A 17,337-nucleotide genomic window follows, 5' to 3' on the forward strand; every position below is an offset into this window, starting at 1 on the left:
ATGAATTATCAGCTTGAGAAATGTACAAATCATTACTAAGGAAACCATTTCACCCTTGACCAATCAGCTGTCTGAAGAAGATCTCCTTTCTTTAGGAACATTTCAAGAGTTTCACCAAATTTTATCCTTGTGTGTTGTGGCTAATACTGGACACACACTGGCACATAATCCAATATTGATCTCTATGAATATTATTCTTGTGTGGGTGGAGATTTGATTTCTGAGATAAAGGTAATACATATGAAAATGGAGCATATATTTTTCTATACTGTGTTTTTTTTGTTTTGTTTTGTTTTGTTTTTCAGTGTTACAGCTCTATTTTATTTAGAAGATAGCAGGAGAGTGGGAGAAAGAGAGAGAAAGAAAAGAGTGCACGCACGCGGGAGAGAGAGTCCATGAGAGAGCGCTTTGGCTCCTCCTTTTATATGTTTTTTTCCTCCACCTGGGCCTGCCCTATGCAAATTGGGCTTAGCCAGGACTGCTGTTTGTTCTGCCTGAAGTCTTCACTCTGATCCTTGGACCTCCCTTTGACCTTCCTTGTCTTTTAGCCACCACCATTTTGGACTCCTTTTCCCTATTCTACCTACCTAACATTCCCCCCTCAAGAGATGGGAGGCCCAATTCTTTGGGAATAGGGGCGTTGAGGTCTTTCTGGCTACTTCCTGCTGAACTGGGATGGCGAGGGGTATTGGGCCTCCCCCTCTTGCTAGTCTCAAGCCTCAGAGTCCTTATAGCAGTGTCCAAGGGTGTGTGATATTTTCCGTGGTCGGCTGTAGTTTTATATCTTTGTTGAACTGGCACTGCATGTTGTAGCTGGTTGACCTGGGCAGAGACAAAACAGGTTAGCCAAGTGACAGTACATGGAATAATCATAAGCATCATCAATATAGCATAACGAGGACTAGTAGGGACATTGGTCAATTTTAAATTCACATGGCCACGATGGCTCAAGTCCCTCCTTGTTCAGGGATCAGAAGATATATCTCCTGTCTGTTTTGGAGTACAGTCTCTGTCAAGCTGTGTTGGCTCTTTAGAGTTATCCTGAGAAATTTTATCCCCAGAAACCAGATTTTGGGGATGTTCATTAGAATGACACTCATTTGTAGTTCTGAATAGGTATCTGAGATCTCCCAGGGGCTCACAGGCGTATTGAGTGTCCTCTTCTGTTTTCTTCCATGGCTTGACTCGTGAGCAGTGAATCCAGGAGTCATGTCCTGGTATCTTGACTGCTGTGGGGGTAGAAAGTATTACAGGGTAGGGGTCCTTCCATGTGGGCTGGAGTTGAGCCTTTGGGGACCCATCTTTCCAGACTTTAATTAGGACTTGAGTCCCTGGAGCACATAGTGGTGACTCTTTAGAATCTTTTGGGTCCTGGTTCATACCCCACAAGCATATATCCTGTTGGAGTTGCCCAGTGGCCATGGTATAAGACTGGAGGGTCTGAACCTCTGGATCTAGGAAGAGGTCATTGACATAAACAAAAGGTCTCCCATATAGCATCTCATAAGGACTAAGACCAACCTGTTCCTTAGGGGCAATGCGGGTGTGGAGGAGAGCTATTGGTAAAGCCTCCTTCCATCCCAGGGAGGTCTCCTGGGTTATCTTTTTTATCGCTGATTTTAAGAATTGATTGGCTCTTTCTACTTTTCCTGAAGATTGAGGCCTCCAGGCACAATGGAGATAATAAGTAATGCCCAATGCTTTCGAGACTCCTTGGGTGACCTTAGAAGTAAATGATGTCCCATTGTCACTTTGTAATGACCTGGGCAGACCAAATCTTGGAATGATTTCATGGAGCAGTTTTTTTTACCACCTCCTCAGCCTTCTCAGTCTGGGTGGGAAAGCCTTCAATCCATCCTGTGAATGTATCTATCATAACTAATAGGTATTTATACCCTTGAGAAACTGGCATCTGGGTGAAGTCCATCTGCCAGTCCTCTCCTGGGTAGGCCCCACGTCGTTGGATGGGCTGGGCCAGCTGGGGTCTTCGAGCTCCTTGGGGTTTGTTTAATTGGCAAGTGGGACAAGAGGAGACCACCTGTCTTACAGTTGTTTGGAGGCCTGTTCCTCTGAAGGACCTTCCTAGTAATCTTTGGAGGGCCTTTTCTCCTAAATGAGTAGTGGCATGTAAGGAGGTAACCAACTTCCATTGGAGGTTTCCAGGCAGAAAAAGGAGTCCCTCCTTTTTGAACCACCCCATATGATCTTCTTGAAAGCCCTCGCTCTTAGCTTTAAGAGTCTCACCTTCAGTATATGAAGGAGTTTCTGGCAAATTAGTCTGTGGAACTAAGGTGTCAATCCCTATTAGGTCATGGTTCTGTAATGCTCCTCTCCTAGCTGCCTGATCAGCTGCTTGGTTCCCTCGTGCCACTTCCCTGTTCCTTTTTTGGTGTCCTTTACAGTGGGAGACTGAAACCTCAGTAGGCAGATGGACTGCCTCCAAGAGTCGAAAACTCTGATCACCATATTTGATTGGGGACCCTTGGGTGGTCAAGTGGCCCCTTTCTTTCCAAACAGCCGCATGTGCATGTAGCACCAGAAAGGCATACTTGGAGTCAGTGTAAATGGCTATTCTTTTTCTTTTTCCCAGCTCTAAAGCTCGAGTTAGGGCTATGAGCTCAGCTAATTGGGCTGAAGTACCTGGTGGCAGAGGCTTAGCCTCTATGGTCTCAAAATTGGAGACTACTGCTACCCCGCTCTTCTTTTTCCATCCAAGACAAAGCTGCTTCCATCAGTGTACCAGATTTCCTCAGGATTGGTCAGAGGATCTTCTGATAATCCCTCTCGGGGTTTTGTCCAGTGGTCCAAGGTTTCTAGACAAGAGTGAAAGGGGAGAGAGCCCTCAGGGGTAGGTAGGAGGGTGGCTGGGTTAAGAACCTCACAAGGGGATGTAGTGAGGCCTGGATTTTCCATCAGCATTACTTGATATCTGAGGATTCTTTGATCAGACATCCATAAATGGCCTCTCCCATTTAGGAGTTGTTTTACTTGGTGGCTGGTAAAAATAGTTAGTTTGCCCCCAAAGGAGAGTTTTAAAGCATCTTCTATCATGATTGCAATAGCCGCAAGATTTCAAAGGCAGGGGGGCCAACCTTGGGAAGTTGGAGCGAGCCTCTCGGATAAGTAAGCTACAGGCTGGGGCTCAGATCCCCACCTTTGAGTTAACACTCCCAAGGCTATTCCCTCTCTTTCAGGGACATAAAGTTGGAATGCTTTTTCTGGGTCTGGCAACCTCAAGGCAGGTGCCTGAGTTAAGGCCTGTTTTAGTGTAGCCTCTGCCTCCTTTTGAGGAGTTCCCCACATCAGTGGGATTGAATCATCTCGTCCCTTTAAGCTTTCATATAAAGGCTGGGCAATTAGACCATAGTTGGGTATCCAGATTCTACAATAACCAGTTAGCCCCAGGAAAGCTTGCAATTGTTTTTGAGTCGTTGGGGAGGGCAACTGGAGGATTCCTGGTACCCGATCAGAGGACAGCCTCCTGGACCCGTGTGTAATCTGAACTCCCAGGTAAGCGACCTTTGTCTCGACCATCTGTGCCTTAGCATGGAGACTTTATATCCCCTTTCTGCCAAGAAGTTTAGAACCTGAATTGCATGTTGTTGGGCGCTTTTCTCATCTGGAGAGCAGATTAGTAGGTCATCTACGTATTGTAATATTTTCCCATTAGGTCCCAGGTCCAGATCTAGGAGGTCCTGGCTATGGGCCTGTCCAAACAGGTGTGGGCTATCTCTGAACCCCTGAGGTAATACTGTCCAAGTCATCTTTTGGTGTTTTTCTCCTGGGGCCTCCCACTCAAAGGCAAAAAGGTATTGGGATTCTTTAGCCAGTGGTATGCAAAAAAATGCATCTTTGAGATCCAAGACTGTAAACCATTTGGCACTGGGTGGGATTTCTCCCAAGATTACATAGGGATTGGGTACTGTGGGATGGGGGAGGGGGGGACTACAGCTTCATTTATGATCCGGAGATCTTGAACCATTCACCAGGTTCCGTCTTTTTTCTTTACTGAGAGGATTGGGGTGTTACATGGCGAACTGGTAGGGACCAATAGCCCACAAGTAAGGACTTTATTTATTAGAGGCTGTAGTCCCTCCCGAGCCTCTCTTTTGAGAGGATATTGTTTCTGGTTAGGAAACCGAGTGGGATCTCGGAGGACAATGATGACCGGTTCAGCTTGGTGGGCTCGCCCAGGAATCCCCTGGTCCCACACCTGGGGGTTAATTTTGTCTTCCCATAGTTTTTGGTCCCTCTCTGTTGAAGGTGTAATGGGTTCTTCAGTAGTAACCAGGAGCTGTAGAGCTCTAGCGGCTGAAAAACTTCCCATCACAAGGGTGGTCCCCTGTTTAGTGAATATATCTCTTCCCAATAAGGGGGTAGGACACTCAGGGACCACCAGAAACTGGTGGGGAAATATTTGTCCATCCCAGCAACAAAGAAGTGCTCGGGTGAATCTTTTAGTAGTTGCTTTTCCTGTAGCACCCAAAATGGTACAGGTTTGGGAGGAGAAGGCTCCGGAGTAGGAGATCAAGACAGAGTAGGTAGCCCCTGTGTCAACCAAGAAATTCTCGGACCGACCTGCCACATCCAGTTGCACCCTTGGCTCCAGCCCTGTGATGGTTATCTGTGACAGGCGGGCTGGCTGGAGCGGGCCGCTTCAGTCCTCTTGAACCATCGTGAGGATAGGCTTAGCGCTTGACCTTGAGGCTCTTGGGTCCCAAAGGCAGAGTGCCGCCCAATGTCCCAGTTGATGGCATTTGTGGCAAGCCATTCTAGGAGACTTGTCATGGTTTGGACACTCTTTGGCCGAATGCCCCACCTGTCTAGAGATCAGGCATCTGTCTTGTGCCTTGTCCCTCAAGGACTTGGGGTTTGCCATAGGGCTTCTCTGGAGGGCGGCCAGCATCTGGGCATGCCTTGTCTCTTTCTTTCTCTCCTTCTCCTGGGCCTTGGCTATTGTGTAACTTTATTTCACTTCTATTTCTCCAAAATGCTGTACTGTTACACGGAAAATCAGTGCTGTTCAATGGCTTGCTTCTCCTTTAAACCTGGATTGTTTACATGGTAGACTCTCAATAAATTTAGTCGATTAGATGGATGGTGTGAGCTGAAGGAAAGACTAGTGGCTGCCTTCTTTTTTATTTGTCACTTGCATATATAGTTTTCATCATTGCATTTTGTAAATTTGAGATTTGTTTCTATTTGTCCAATTTGGTGTTTTTTTTTTTTTTTTTCTGTTTCTTTGCCTTCTTTTAGTGTGTTATTTATAAAGTCCTATTTTTAAACTTAAGGTGTTAATGTATAACTATCTTTCAGTGATCTTTTGGTCATCATGTAAGGATCCCCCAGTAGTGTATCTATATACATTATTACTGACAAGTAATGCTATGGTTTTAGCTGTCATGAGATAGTTGTGCCTTATACAAAATAAGAAATGAAGAGAATGCAGAGTTTATGCAAGTGTCAATGTGATTGCCTTTTCCAATGCTTGTAGTTCTTTTTTCTAAGTGTTTTTGTCTTTGGTACAATTTGTCTTCTGAGTGAAGAAGTCCCTTTAACTTTTAAGGAGGTAGTTCTACTATGAGTGGATTGGTTCAATATCTATTTATCTAAAAATATCATAATTTTACTTCATATTTTTCCTATTAAAGTGTATAAAAGGTAATAAAATGTGATCAATAGTAGAAGTATATTTAGTGATAGACAACCTCCTCTTAAACAATAATAAATTAACTGCCTATGAATTATTTTTATCTTTAAAATAATTGAATAGAAGTAATTTCAACTCTACTTCATTTTTCACACTACTAGATATAAACAAGGTAACCTACTATGTGGCCCAGAACTGGCGGCCCTCCTGCTCATTGGGCACAGTAAGAATGGGGGTCTCTAATGTGAGTCAGATGAACTGAGGTGGATGAACCTAGAGCCTGTTATACACAATGAAGTAAATCAGAGAGAGAACAACAAATACCATATATTAACGCACATATATGGAATCTAGAAAAATGGCATATGAACCTATTTGCCAGGCAGGCATAGAGACGCAGAGGTAGAGAACAGATGTGTAGACACAGCGGGGGGAAGGCGAGCATGGAATGAATTGAAAGGGTGGCATTGAAATATACACAACACCATGTGTAAATAGATAGCTAGTGGGAAGCTGCTACAGAGCACAGGGAGGTAAACTCGGTGCTGTTTGAGGCCGTAAAGGGGTGGGATGGTTGGGCAGGGAGGCTCTGGACACAGGGGCTGTATATATACATATAGCTTATTCTTGTTGTCATATGGCAGAAACCAACACAACATTTTTAAGCAATTATCCTCCAATTAAAAAATTTTTAATATTAATAATAAAAAAAGATGGCGGTCCAAGGAAGGCCAGGCCAGAGCGTCTAGTGCACAAGAAGACCTGTACTACCGTTGCCTTTACACAAGTCAGCTTGGAGGACAAGGCCACTTCGGCTGAGCTGGTGGAAGCCGTCAGCACCTGTTACAACGACAGATATCATGAGATTCACCATCACTGGGGAGGCCGTGTCCTGGGTCCCAAATCAGTGGCTCCTGTTGCCAAGGTAGAAAAGGTGAGGGTCAAAGAAGAGGCCACCAAACTGGGCTAAATGTACACTATTGAGCTTTGTGTTCGTGAGAGTAATAAATACTTCGTAGACCAGAAAAAAAATTTTTTGGGCTCTTTGACATGTAGGAACTTGATTCCCCAACCAGGGATCAAAACTGCACCCTCTGCATTGGAAGTGTGGAGTCCTAACCACTGGACTTCCAAGGAGATCACCCAAAATTTCTTATAGAAAGTCATAGGAATACTAGACTCAGGATCCAGTGATGATGCTCATTATTTTGGAGACATGAAAATGCATTGAGTGTTACATGGGGGGCTGAATGGGAGGGCAGTTTGGAGGAGAATGGATACATGTATATATACAGCTGAGCTCCTTTGCTGTCCACCTGAAACAGTGACAACATGGTTAATTGGCTATACTCCAATATAAAATATATAGTTTAATTGTAAAAATCTGAAAAAAGAAAAAAAAAAAAAAAAAGGATTTGGGCTTTTGTCCCAGGTTGATGAACATTTCCTAAAATGAGTGTGGTAAAGACCACAACAGGCTTCCCTGGTGGCACAGTGGTAAAGAATCCACCGGCTAAACTAGGAGACGTGGATTTTATCCCTGGGTGGGGAAGATCCCCTGGAGAAGAAAATGGCAACCCACTCCAGTATTCTTCTCTGAGAAATCCAATGGACAGAAGGGCCTGGAGGGTTACAGCCAGTGGGGTCACAAAGAGTCCGACAAGACTTAGAGACCAAACAACAGCCAAGACCACTCTCTGAATAAAGTAAGACCACTGAGTGGTGTACTTTAGATGGGTGAGTTATATGGTATGTGAATTAAAGCTTCTCAAAGACACTGTTACCAAAACCGAATTGGTAAACACCTGCCTATATATAAAGAAAATACCTGGAGGAATAAGCCCAGTTGGAAGTGTGGTAAAAGAAAAAAAAGTTCGATGCACCTTCAAGAGATCCTATAGTACCCAATGACAATTGTGATTCTGAACTACCATTTTCCACAGGGAATTCAGAAAAAAGTTTCTGCCAGCTATTTGACTGCCCATTCAGATCTTTTCATTGATTCCCCAAAGCTGTCCTTAATCTCCCAAGAAGGAAGATGATGATTTACACTGGGGATAACATTTGCTCCTCACTGGAAACACCCCAGACTCCCCATGCAGTCAGTCCCACCCACACAGCAGGTGGCGTGATAATGGAATCTCTGTGGAGAGACCAAGGCTACAAACACCGTCCCTATAACCATGACCTCAGGTGCTCGGCGCTCATCCTGAGTGACACGTCCCTGTACAGAGCTCTGAAGCAAAGACCAGCCATGTGAGTGCTTCCTTCTGTTCAATCTCAGGGCAAAGACTTGGAGAGACATTGCCTCCAGCAGGAGAGGGACTTAAGACTTAACTCAGACTGGGCAGGACAGGGGCAACATGGCCTCACTTGAGCATTGCATCCATGCTCTGCTGGGTGGAGGGTGGCTGTGAGCCCGGGAGTGTCTTAGGCTGGGAGCAGAGCCGGGTGGTCCACTGCAGATCCCTGTGCCCTGGAGTTTCTAAAGATGAGAGGAGGGATGTGGTCTCTCTGGAATGTGTGCTAAGCCTTGGATGATCCTGTCACCGAGCTCCTCCCTGGTGTTAACAAGGACTCTGCTCACTGTGAGCTTCCCTGGTAGCTCAGCTGGTACAGAATCTGCCTGCAATGCTGGAGACCTGGATTTGATCCCTAGGTTGGGAAGATCCGCTGGAGAAGGGAAAGGTTACCCACTCCAGTACTCTGGCCTGTAGAATTTCACGGGCTGTATAGTCCATGGGGTCGAAGAGAGTTGGACATGACTGAGCGACTTCCACTTTCACTGCTCACTGTAGCAGACCTCACCCATCTATGCTTGCAGGGGAAGGAGTCCCCCTCCCCCCTTTGTCAGTGTGTCTCAACCTGACCCTACTCAGGCTCCTTGAGTCCCGTTGCCCACAGCTCATGATGATGCCTCTAAGCAGCTCATTCTCGGCATTCCCTCAGCACTGGGCTACACACCAGCTCTGATTTCAGGGCTCACCTGTGATGAGTTACCTACTCCTCTGTTAATGCAACAGAATTAATTCCTGCTGCTTCCACTGTATTGTAAGCATTTTTACTCACAGAAGTTAAAAAAAAAAAAAAAAAAAACCCTAAACTGTATGAGAAAGTTAGGGTAGCAAAAGTGCTCAGGAGCAAAAGAGACAGAACTGCCTTTAATGGTGTTTCCTGAAAGAAGAGCCCTGTCAGCACCTGCTGTGAGTTAGTTTCTGACTCTGGCTGTGGTGGCATCCCCCGTGTGTGACCGTGTGGGGCTGGGGATCATGGACTGTGTGGGGGAAGGTGTGTCCTTCTGATTGTGACTGTTGGTGTCAGGGAGGCACCTCACCTGTGGGGTTGATTTCTGTGTCTCCCAGGATATGTACATCCGGTGGGTTTGACCACACCTCTCACCCCAGAATACCCAGCCTCACAGGAAGGTCATGGGCCATGTGTGTGGGAGGAGAGGTGCAAGAGGATGAAAGGACAGGCATGAACAGGAGTCTCTGGGAGCTGTGATGTAGGGAGACACGAGGGGGCTTCCTGAGGATCCTATGAAGAGTTACTGTGCATTGAGATTCCCGTCAGGGCTTCTACTGATACAGTTCCATCAGTCCACTCACCTGTCCGGGGCCTTTCCTCGGGGGCTGCCGGGAGATCAGGGGTACATGTCCATTTCCGAGCCCCATGAGCTACAGCGAGATCAGAGGTACCTGAACAGGCCTGTGCCTCAGGAACTGTCACAAGAGCAGGAGCATATGTCCAAGTCTTCTTTCCAGGAGCTGTCGCGAGAGCAAGGGTAAGAGTCTAGGAACTGTCACGAGAGCAGGATAAGTGTTTAGGTCCTCGTCCCAGTAAACTCTAGCAAAACCGGAAGTGGTGCCTGCACACAGCAGCTCCAGCACGAGCCACAGCTGAGGGAGAGGCTGGCCGGGAGCCATGGTGCTTGTCAGGCGACCGCTGCATCTGCCGGGGCAGTATTTCTTGTTTCTGTGAGATCTCAATTTATCAGGGAGAGAGAGCGGAGAGGAGCAAACGAACAAAAAGGTATGAAGCTCATCTTGAGGTGAAGAGAGCGAGTCAGTCATACTGATTGAGGGGGCTCCGGAGGTGACTCTGAGAAGGTGGAGCCAGGAGGCTGAGCCTGAAGGACCAGACCGTTGAAACGGCTGGAAGAGGGGTGACTAGGAGCTGGGAGGGGAGGCCAGGACGCGCTTCCTGCTTTGAGAGGAAGTAATACCGCAGCTGTGGTGGGAAAAGGAGCGAGGGCGGCCGTGGGGTTAGAAACGCCTTAGGTGCCCGAAGTCACTGTTTCCTTTTCACGTTGCTGCAGGTGCACAGTGACAAGGCGAATGTTCATCTTTCCAAACGCCAGCTCATGGTTTCCTTGGTCTTCTCTATTGTTTTTCTGGTCTCTATTTCATTTATTTCCATCCGTTCTTTTTTATTTCCTTGTATCCATTAACTTTTCCTTAGTTTGGGGTTTGGTTCTGGGGGACCGAGGAGGGGGTGTTGCTGATATTTTGGTGGTTTTTGGTTGCTTTTATCCTTGTGGTAAAAAGTTACCTTGGTTACTAGAATCTTTTTTCTTTTCTTTTTTTTTTTTTAAGCACTTTTTTTCAAGTTTATTTTTGCAGATCAGCATATTATCTTTTTTTTTTAATTTTATTTTTAAACTTTACATAATTGTATTAGTTTTGCCCAATATCAAAATGAATCCGCCACAGGTATACATGTGTTCCCCATCCCGAACCCTCCTCCCTCCTCACTCACCATACCATCCCTCTGGGCCGTCCCAGTGCACCAGCCTCAAGCATCCAGCATCATACATCGAACCTGGACTGGCAACTCGTATCCTACATGATATTTTACATGTTTCATTGCCATTCTCCCAAATCTTCCCACCCTCTCCCTCTCCCATAGAGTCCATAAGACTGTTCTATACATCAGTGTCTCTTTTGCTGTCTCATACACCGGGTTATTGTTACCATCTTTCTAAATTCCATATATATGCGTTAGTATACTGTATTTATGTTTTTCCTTCTGGCTTACTTCACTCTGTATAATAGGCTCCAGTTTCATCCACCTCATTAGAACTGATTCAAATGTATTCTTTTTAATGGCTGAGTAATACTCCATTGTGTATATGTACCACAGCTTTCTTATCCATTCATCTGCTGATGGACATCTAGGTTGCTTCCATGTCTTGGCTATTATAAACAGTGCTGCGATGAACATTGGGGTACACGTGTCTCTTTCCCTTCTGGTTTCCTCAGTGTGTATGCCCAGCAGTGGGATTGCTGGATCATAAGTCAGTTCTATTTCCAGTTTTTTAAGGAATCTCCACACTGTTCTCTATAGTGGCTGTACTAGTTTGCATTCCCACCAACATTGAAAGAGGGTTCCCTTTTCTCCACACCCTTTCCAACATTATTATTTGTAGACTTTTGGATCGCAGCCATTCTGACTGGTGTGAAATGGTACCTCATAGTGGTCTTGATTTGCATTTCTCTGATAATGAGTGATGTTGAGCATCTTTTCATGTGTTTGTTAGCCATCTGTATGTCTTCTTTGGAGAAATGTCTATTTAGTTCTTTGGCCCATTTTTTGATTGGGTCATTTATTTTTTGGAGTTGAGCTGTAGGAGTTGCTTGTATATTTTTGAGATAGTTGTTTGTCAGTTGCTTCATTTGCTATTATTTTCTCCCATTTTGAAAGCTGTCTTTTCACCTTGCTGATAGTTTCCTTTGTTGTGCAGAAGCTTTTAAGGTTAATTAGGTCCCATTTGTTTATTTTTTCTTTTATTTCCAATATTCTGGGAGGTGGGTCATAGAGGATCCTTCTGTGATGTATGTCAGAGAGTGTTTTGCCTATGTTCTCCTCTAGGAGTTTTATAGTTTCTGGTCTTATGTTTAGATCTTTAATCCATTTTGAGTTTATTTTTGTGTATGGTGTTAGCAAGTGTTCTAGTTTCATTCTTTTACAAGTGGTTGACCAGATTTCCCAGCACCACTTGTTAAAGAGATTGTCTTTAATCCATTGTATATTCTTGCCTCCTTTGTCAAAGATAAGGTGTCCATATGTGCGTGGATTTATCTCTGGGCTTTCTATTTTGTTCCATTGATCTATATTTCTGTCTTTGTGCCAGTACCATACTGTCTTGATAACTGTGGCTTTGTGGTAGAGCCTGAAGTCAGGTAGGTTGATTCCTCCAGTTCCATTCTTCTTTCTCAAGATAGCTTTGGCTATTTGAGGTTTTTTGTATTTCCATACAAATTGTGAGATTATTTATTCTAGCTCTGTGAAGAATACTGTTGGTAGCTTGATAGGGATTGCATTGAGTCTATAAATTGCTTTGGGTAGTATACTCATTTTCACTATATTGATTCTTCCAATCCATGAACATGGTATATTTCTCCATAAGATTAGATCTCAACTACAGGAGAAAAACTATTAAAAATTCCAACATATGGAGGCTGAACAACACGCTGCTGAATAACCAACAAATCACAGAAGAAATCAAAAAAGAAATAAAAATTTGCATATAAACGAATGAAAATGAAAACACAACAACCCAAAACCTGTGGGACACGGTAAAAGCAGTCCTAAGGGGAAAGTTCATAGCAATACAGGCACACCTCAAGAAACAAGAAAAAAGTCAAATAAATAACCTAACTCTACACCTAAAGCAACTAGAAAAGCAAGAAATGAAGATCCCCAGGGTTAGTAGAAGGAAAGAAATCTTAAAAATTAGAGCAGAAATAAATGAAAAAGAAACAAAAGAGACCATAAAAAAAATCAACAAAACCAAAAGCTGGTTCTTTGAAAGGATAAATAAAATTGACAAACCATTAGCCAGACTCATCAAAAAACAAAGGGAGAAAAATCAAATCAATAAAATTAGGAATGAAAATGGAGAGATCACAACAGACAAAACAGAAATACAAAGGATCATAAGAGACTACTATCAACAATTTTATGCCAATAAAATGGACAACGTGGAAGAAATGGACAAATTCTTAGAAAAGTACAACTTTCCAAAACTCGACCAGGAAGAAATAGAAAATCTTAACAGATCCATCACAAGCACGGAAATTGAAACTGTAATCAAAAATCTTCCAGCAAACAAAAGCCCAGGCCCAGACGGCTTCAGAGCTGAATTCTACCAAAAATTTAGAGAAGAGCTAACACCTATCCTGCTCAAACTCTTCCAGAAAATTGCAGAGGAAGGTAAACTTCCAAACTCATTCTATGAGGCCACCATCACCCTAATACCAAAACCTGACAAAGATCCCACAAAAAAAGGAAACTACAGGCCAATATCACTGAAGAACATAGATGCAAAAATCCTTAACAAAATTCTAGCAACCAGAATCCAACAACACATTAAAAAGATCATACACCATGACCAAGTGGGCTTTATCCCAGGGATGCAAGGATTCTTCAATATCCACAAATCAGTGTAATACACCACATTAACAAATTGAAAAATAAAAACCATATGCTTATCTCAATAGATGCAGAGAAAGCCTTTGACAAAATTCAACACCCATTTATGATAAAAAGTCTCCAGAAAGCAGGAATAGAAGGAACATACCTCAACTTAATAAAAGCTATATATGACAAACCCACAGCAAACATTATCCTCAATGGTGAAAAATTGAAAGCATTTCCTCTAAAGTCAGGAACAAGACAAGGGTGCCCACTTTCACCATTACTATTCAACATAGTTTTGGAAGTTTTGGCCACAGCAATCAGAGCAGAAAAAGAAATAAAAGGAATCCAAATTGGAAAAGAAGAAGTAAAACTCTCACTATTTGCGGATGACATGATCCTCTACATAGAAAACCCTAGACTCCACCAGAAAATTACTAGAACTAATCAATGACTATAGTAAAGTTGCAGGATATAAAATCAACACACAGAAATCCCTTGCATTCCTATACACTAATAATGAGAAAACAGAAAGAGAAATTAAGGAAACAATTCCATTCACCATTGCAACGGAAAGAACAAAATACTTAGGAATATATCTACCTAAAGAAACTTAAGACCTATATATAGACAACTATAAAATGTGGTCCTCTTAAAAAAATATGTATTTATTTATTTGGCTGCCTTGGGTCTTAGGTGCAGCATGTAGGCTTACTTGCTCCTCGGCACGTGGAACCTTGGTTCCCCGATAAGTGTTTGATCCTCTGTCTTTGTGTTGCAAGCCGGTTTCTTAACCCCTGGACCCCAGGGAAGTCCGGATGTAGTTCTTAACTTCATGAACTTACATGCTGGTGGAGAATAAGGATATGCCAAATAGTAGAAATTAATATACTAATAGTGAAAAATATAACTGATGTCATGCATGTATCCTACAGGTTGAACCCCACATGTGGACTATGACAGTCTCTCCCTTCTCAGGAGAGGAAAAGATCCAGAATTCTTTCCCAATGTTGACTCTGTCATCATCTTCACAGCTTCCTTTCACCTTCAGGACACTGACGTCCTCTCCATGTCTATTCACAGAGATGCCCTGAGAAACCCAGGGGAGGCGGCTGTGACAACCATCTTTCTGTTCCAGGTGGTGGTTGGGGCTCTGGGTAATGTCATCCTTTTCTTCCACAGCATCTCTCCAATCTTATTTGGCCAGAAAAAGAGAGGCACGGATGTGATTTTTACACACTCAGTGCTGGCCAATCTCCTGATTATTCTCTTCTCTGGGATTCCCCATATAATGGCAGTTTTTGTTTTGAGAAAGCCCCTGAACAGTCTCTTGTGTAAGTTTGTGTATTACATACAGAGAATGGCTCGGAGCACTGCCCTGTGCTCCACCTACGTCCTGAGCACCTATCAGTCCTTCACTCTCACCCCCAGGAGAGCGAAGTGGGTGATGCTCAGAGGAAGGGCCCCCAAGTTCATTGGTCCTTCCCATTGCACCTGCTGGATGCTCAGTTTAATGAGCTCAGATGTTAATGAATCTGGATGCTCAGATATTAATGAATATCTGCATTCCCTTGATGATTACTAGTCCAGAGAACACAAGAAATGATACTGACAATCAAGAGAAGTGGTTCTGCTCACCCACAGCTCCTTAGGCAGCTTTTATGTACTTTTGGTCCATCTCTGATGCCGTGTTTCTTACCCTCATGGTCTGGTCCAGTGGCTCCATGGTGCTTCTCCTGCTCAGACACCGCCAGAGGGTGCAGCATATTCACTCTGCCACTGGACACCACAGATGCCCCCTGGAGACCAGAGCCGCCCACAACATCCTGATGCTGGTGGTCACCTTCGTCATCTTCTACCTGCTGAATTCTATTTTTTCTTTTCGTATCAGTGCCTTTTTAGATTCTTGTCTATGGTTGATACAGACCTCTAGTGTCTTGGCTTCATGTTTTCCCACAGATTCCACCTTCCAGTTGCTCCTGATGGATCCTAGAACTCCTAGGTTCTGCTCTTGAAGAAAAACGGTTAAATAGCTAAATATATAGTGCATCCATGTTCAATCTCTCAGTCATGTCTGACTCTTTGCAACCCCAGGCTCCTCTGTCCATGGAATTTTCTAGGCAAGATATTGGAGCAGGTTGCCATTTCCTCTTCCGGGGGATTTCCCTAAACCAGGGCTCAACCTGTGTCTCCTGCATCTCCTGCATTGGCAGGCAGGCTCTACCACTGTGCCCCCTGGGAAGCCCCTTAGATACATAGTAGACAGCTTCAATAATAGCCAATTTCTTTCTTCTGCAATTATTTATATATTTATTTTATACCCACTTTTACTGAAGCATAAATAACATGACACAGTATCACTTCAGGTCTTACAACATTATGATTGAATATTTGCATATGTTACAGACAATCAGTCAAATAAGTCTAGTTGATATCTATCTACCTCCATATTGTTTTCAGTGTTGTCTTGTCTGATTCTTCATGATCATGTGCACTGCAGCACACCAGGCCTCCCTGTCCTTCACCATCTCCCAGAGTTTGCTCAAACATATGTCCATTGAGTCGGTGATGCCATCCAACCATCTCATCCTTATTGCCCTCTTCCCCCTCCTGCCCTCAGTCTCTCTCAGTCAGGGTCTTTTCCAGTGAGTCAGATCTTCACATTAGGTGGATGTGAAGTATCTGAGCTTCAGCATCAGTCCTTCCAATGAATATTCAGGGTTGATTTCCTTTAGGATGGACTGGTTTCATCTCCCTGCTGTTGAAAGGACTCTCAAGAGGCTTCTCCAGCACCACAGTTTGAAGGCATCAGTTCTTCAGTGCTCAGCCTTCTTTATGGTCCAACTTTCACATCCATACATGACTACTGGCAAAACATAGCTTTGACTATATGGACCTTTGTTGACAAAGTGATGTTCTCTGCTTTTTAATACACTGACTAAATTTGTCATAGCTTTTCATCCAAGGAGCAAGCGTATTTTGATTTCCTGGCTGCAGTCACCATCCACAGTGACTTTGGAGCCCCCAAAATATAATCTGTCACCATTTCCACCTCTGTACGTACTACAAAAAGTTTCTTGTGACAAGAAGTTTGAAGATCGACTCTCTTACCACTTTTCATTATGCAATACAGTATTATTAACTACTGTCTCCATGCTGTACGTTTATATACCCACGACTAATTTATTTTGTAATTAGAATTTGTTACCACCGATGTTTGTACTCAATACAAATTTTTACACAAATCCAAACAACTTTGAAGGTCAAATAGATAAATGGGCTTGCTGCCTTGAGAGGTCTGAAAGTGAATCCATGAGATTATCAACTTGAAAAAGATTCCAGCCGTTACTAAGGAAACCTGTCTTCCCCTTGGCCAGTGCAGCTGCCTGAAGGAGCCTCCTTTCTTCAGGAACATCTGAAGTGTTTTCACAAAGCTTATCTCCCTGTGGTGTAGCTCATATCCGATAAACGCTTACACATAATCCAGTATTGCTGTACATTATGTTACTCCAAAGGGGGTGGATGTTTTATTTCATAGGTGAGGATAAGAATCCTGGGAAATGGAGACGGTGTTATGTTTTTGTTTGTGGTTTTTTTTCACTCGTGTTTCTCTGATATGCTGTAGTGTAACACAAAAATCAATGTTATTCAGTGGGTTACATCATTTTTCACATTGGATTTTCTTTACATGGCTCAGTTCAGTCAGTTCAGTCGCTCAGTCGTGTCCCACTCTTTGTGACCCCATGGACTGCAGCATGCCAGGCTTCCCTGTCCATCACCAACTCCCGGAGCTTGTTCAAACTCATGTCCATTGAGTTAGTGATACCAACCAACCATCTCATCCTCTGTTGTTCCCTTTTCCTCCTGCCTTCAATCTTTCCCAGCTTCAGAATCTTTTCAAGTGAGTCAGTTCTTTACATCAGGTGGCCAAAGTATTGGAGTTTCAGCTTCAGCATCTTTCTCCTTCCAGTGAATATTCAGGACTGATTTCCTTTAGGATTGACTGGTTTGATCTCCTTGCAGTCCGAGGGACTCTCAAGAATCTTCTCCAGCAGCACAATTCAAAAGCATCAATTCTTCAGTGCTCAGCTTTCTTTATACTCCAACTCTCACATCCATACATGACTACTGGAAAAACCATAACTTTGACTACATGAACTTTTGTCGGCAAAGTAATGTCTCTGCTTTTTAATATGTTGTATAGGTTGGTCACAGCTGACTGTCAGTAAATTTGATTGATTAGACAGATGAAGTCATATGATGGAGGG

The 17,337-nt window shown here is 43.6% G+C and overlaps 1 long non-coding RNA gene and 1 pseudogene across 2 annotated transcripts; one reads left to right on the plus strand and one right to left on the minus strand.

The window, feature by feature from the left end:
• Nucleotides 1-389: 389 nt before the first annotated feature.
• Nucleotides 390-3,082, minus strand: LOC147354719 (uncharacterized). 2 transcript variants are annotated; one of them, XR_015146562.1, is made up of 2 exons: nt 2,693-3,082; nt 390-822 (listed from the first exon to the last, which is right to left on the minus strand). It is a non-coding gene; the product is annotated as an uncharacterized LOC147354719 (long non-coding RNA). The 2 variants fall into 2 exon arrangements; XR_015146561.1 differs by lacking the exon at nt 2,693-3,082 and adding an exon at nt 2,641-2,689.
• An 11,056-nt stretch (nt 3,083-14,138) lies between these two features.
• LOC147354720 (vomeronasal type-1 receptor 4-like) lies at nt 14,139-15,084 on the plus strand (annotated as a pseudogene).
• Nucleotides 15,085-17,337: the final 2,253 nt, after the last annotated feature.

Source organism: Bos grunniens, chromosome 18 (assembly GCF_055505025.1).
Source record: "Bos grunniens cultivar Pamir isolate PY7600 chromosome 18, Bosgru_T2T1.0, whole genome shotgun sequence".
NCBI classification, from domain to species: Eukaryota; Metazoa; Chordata; class Mammalia; order Artiodactyla; family Bovidae; genus Bos; species Bos grunniens.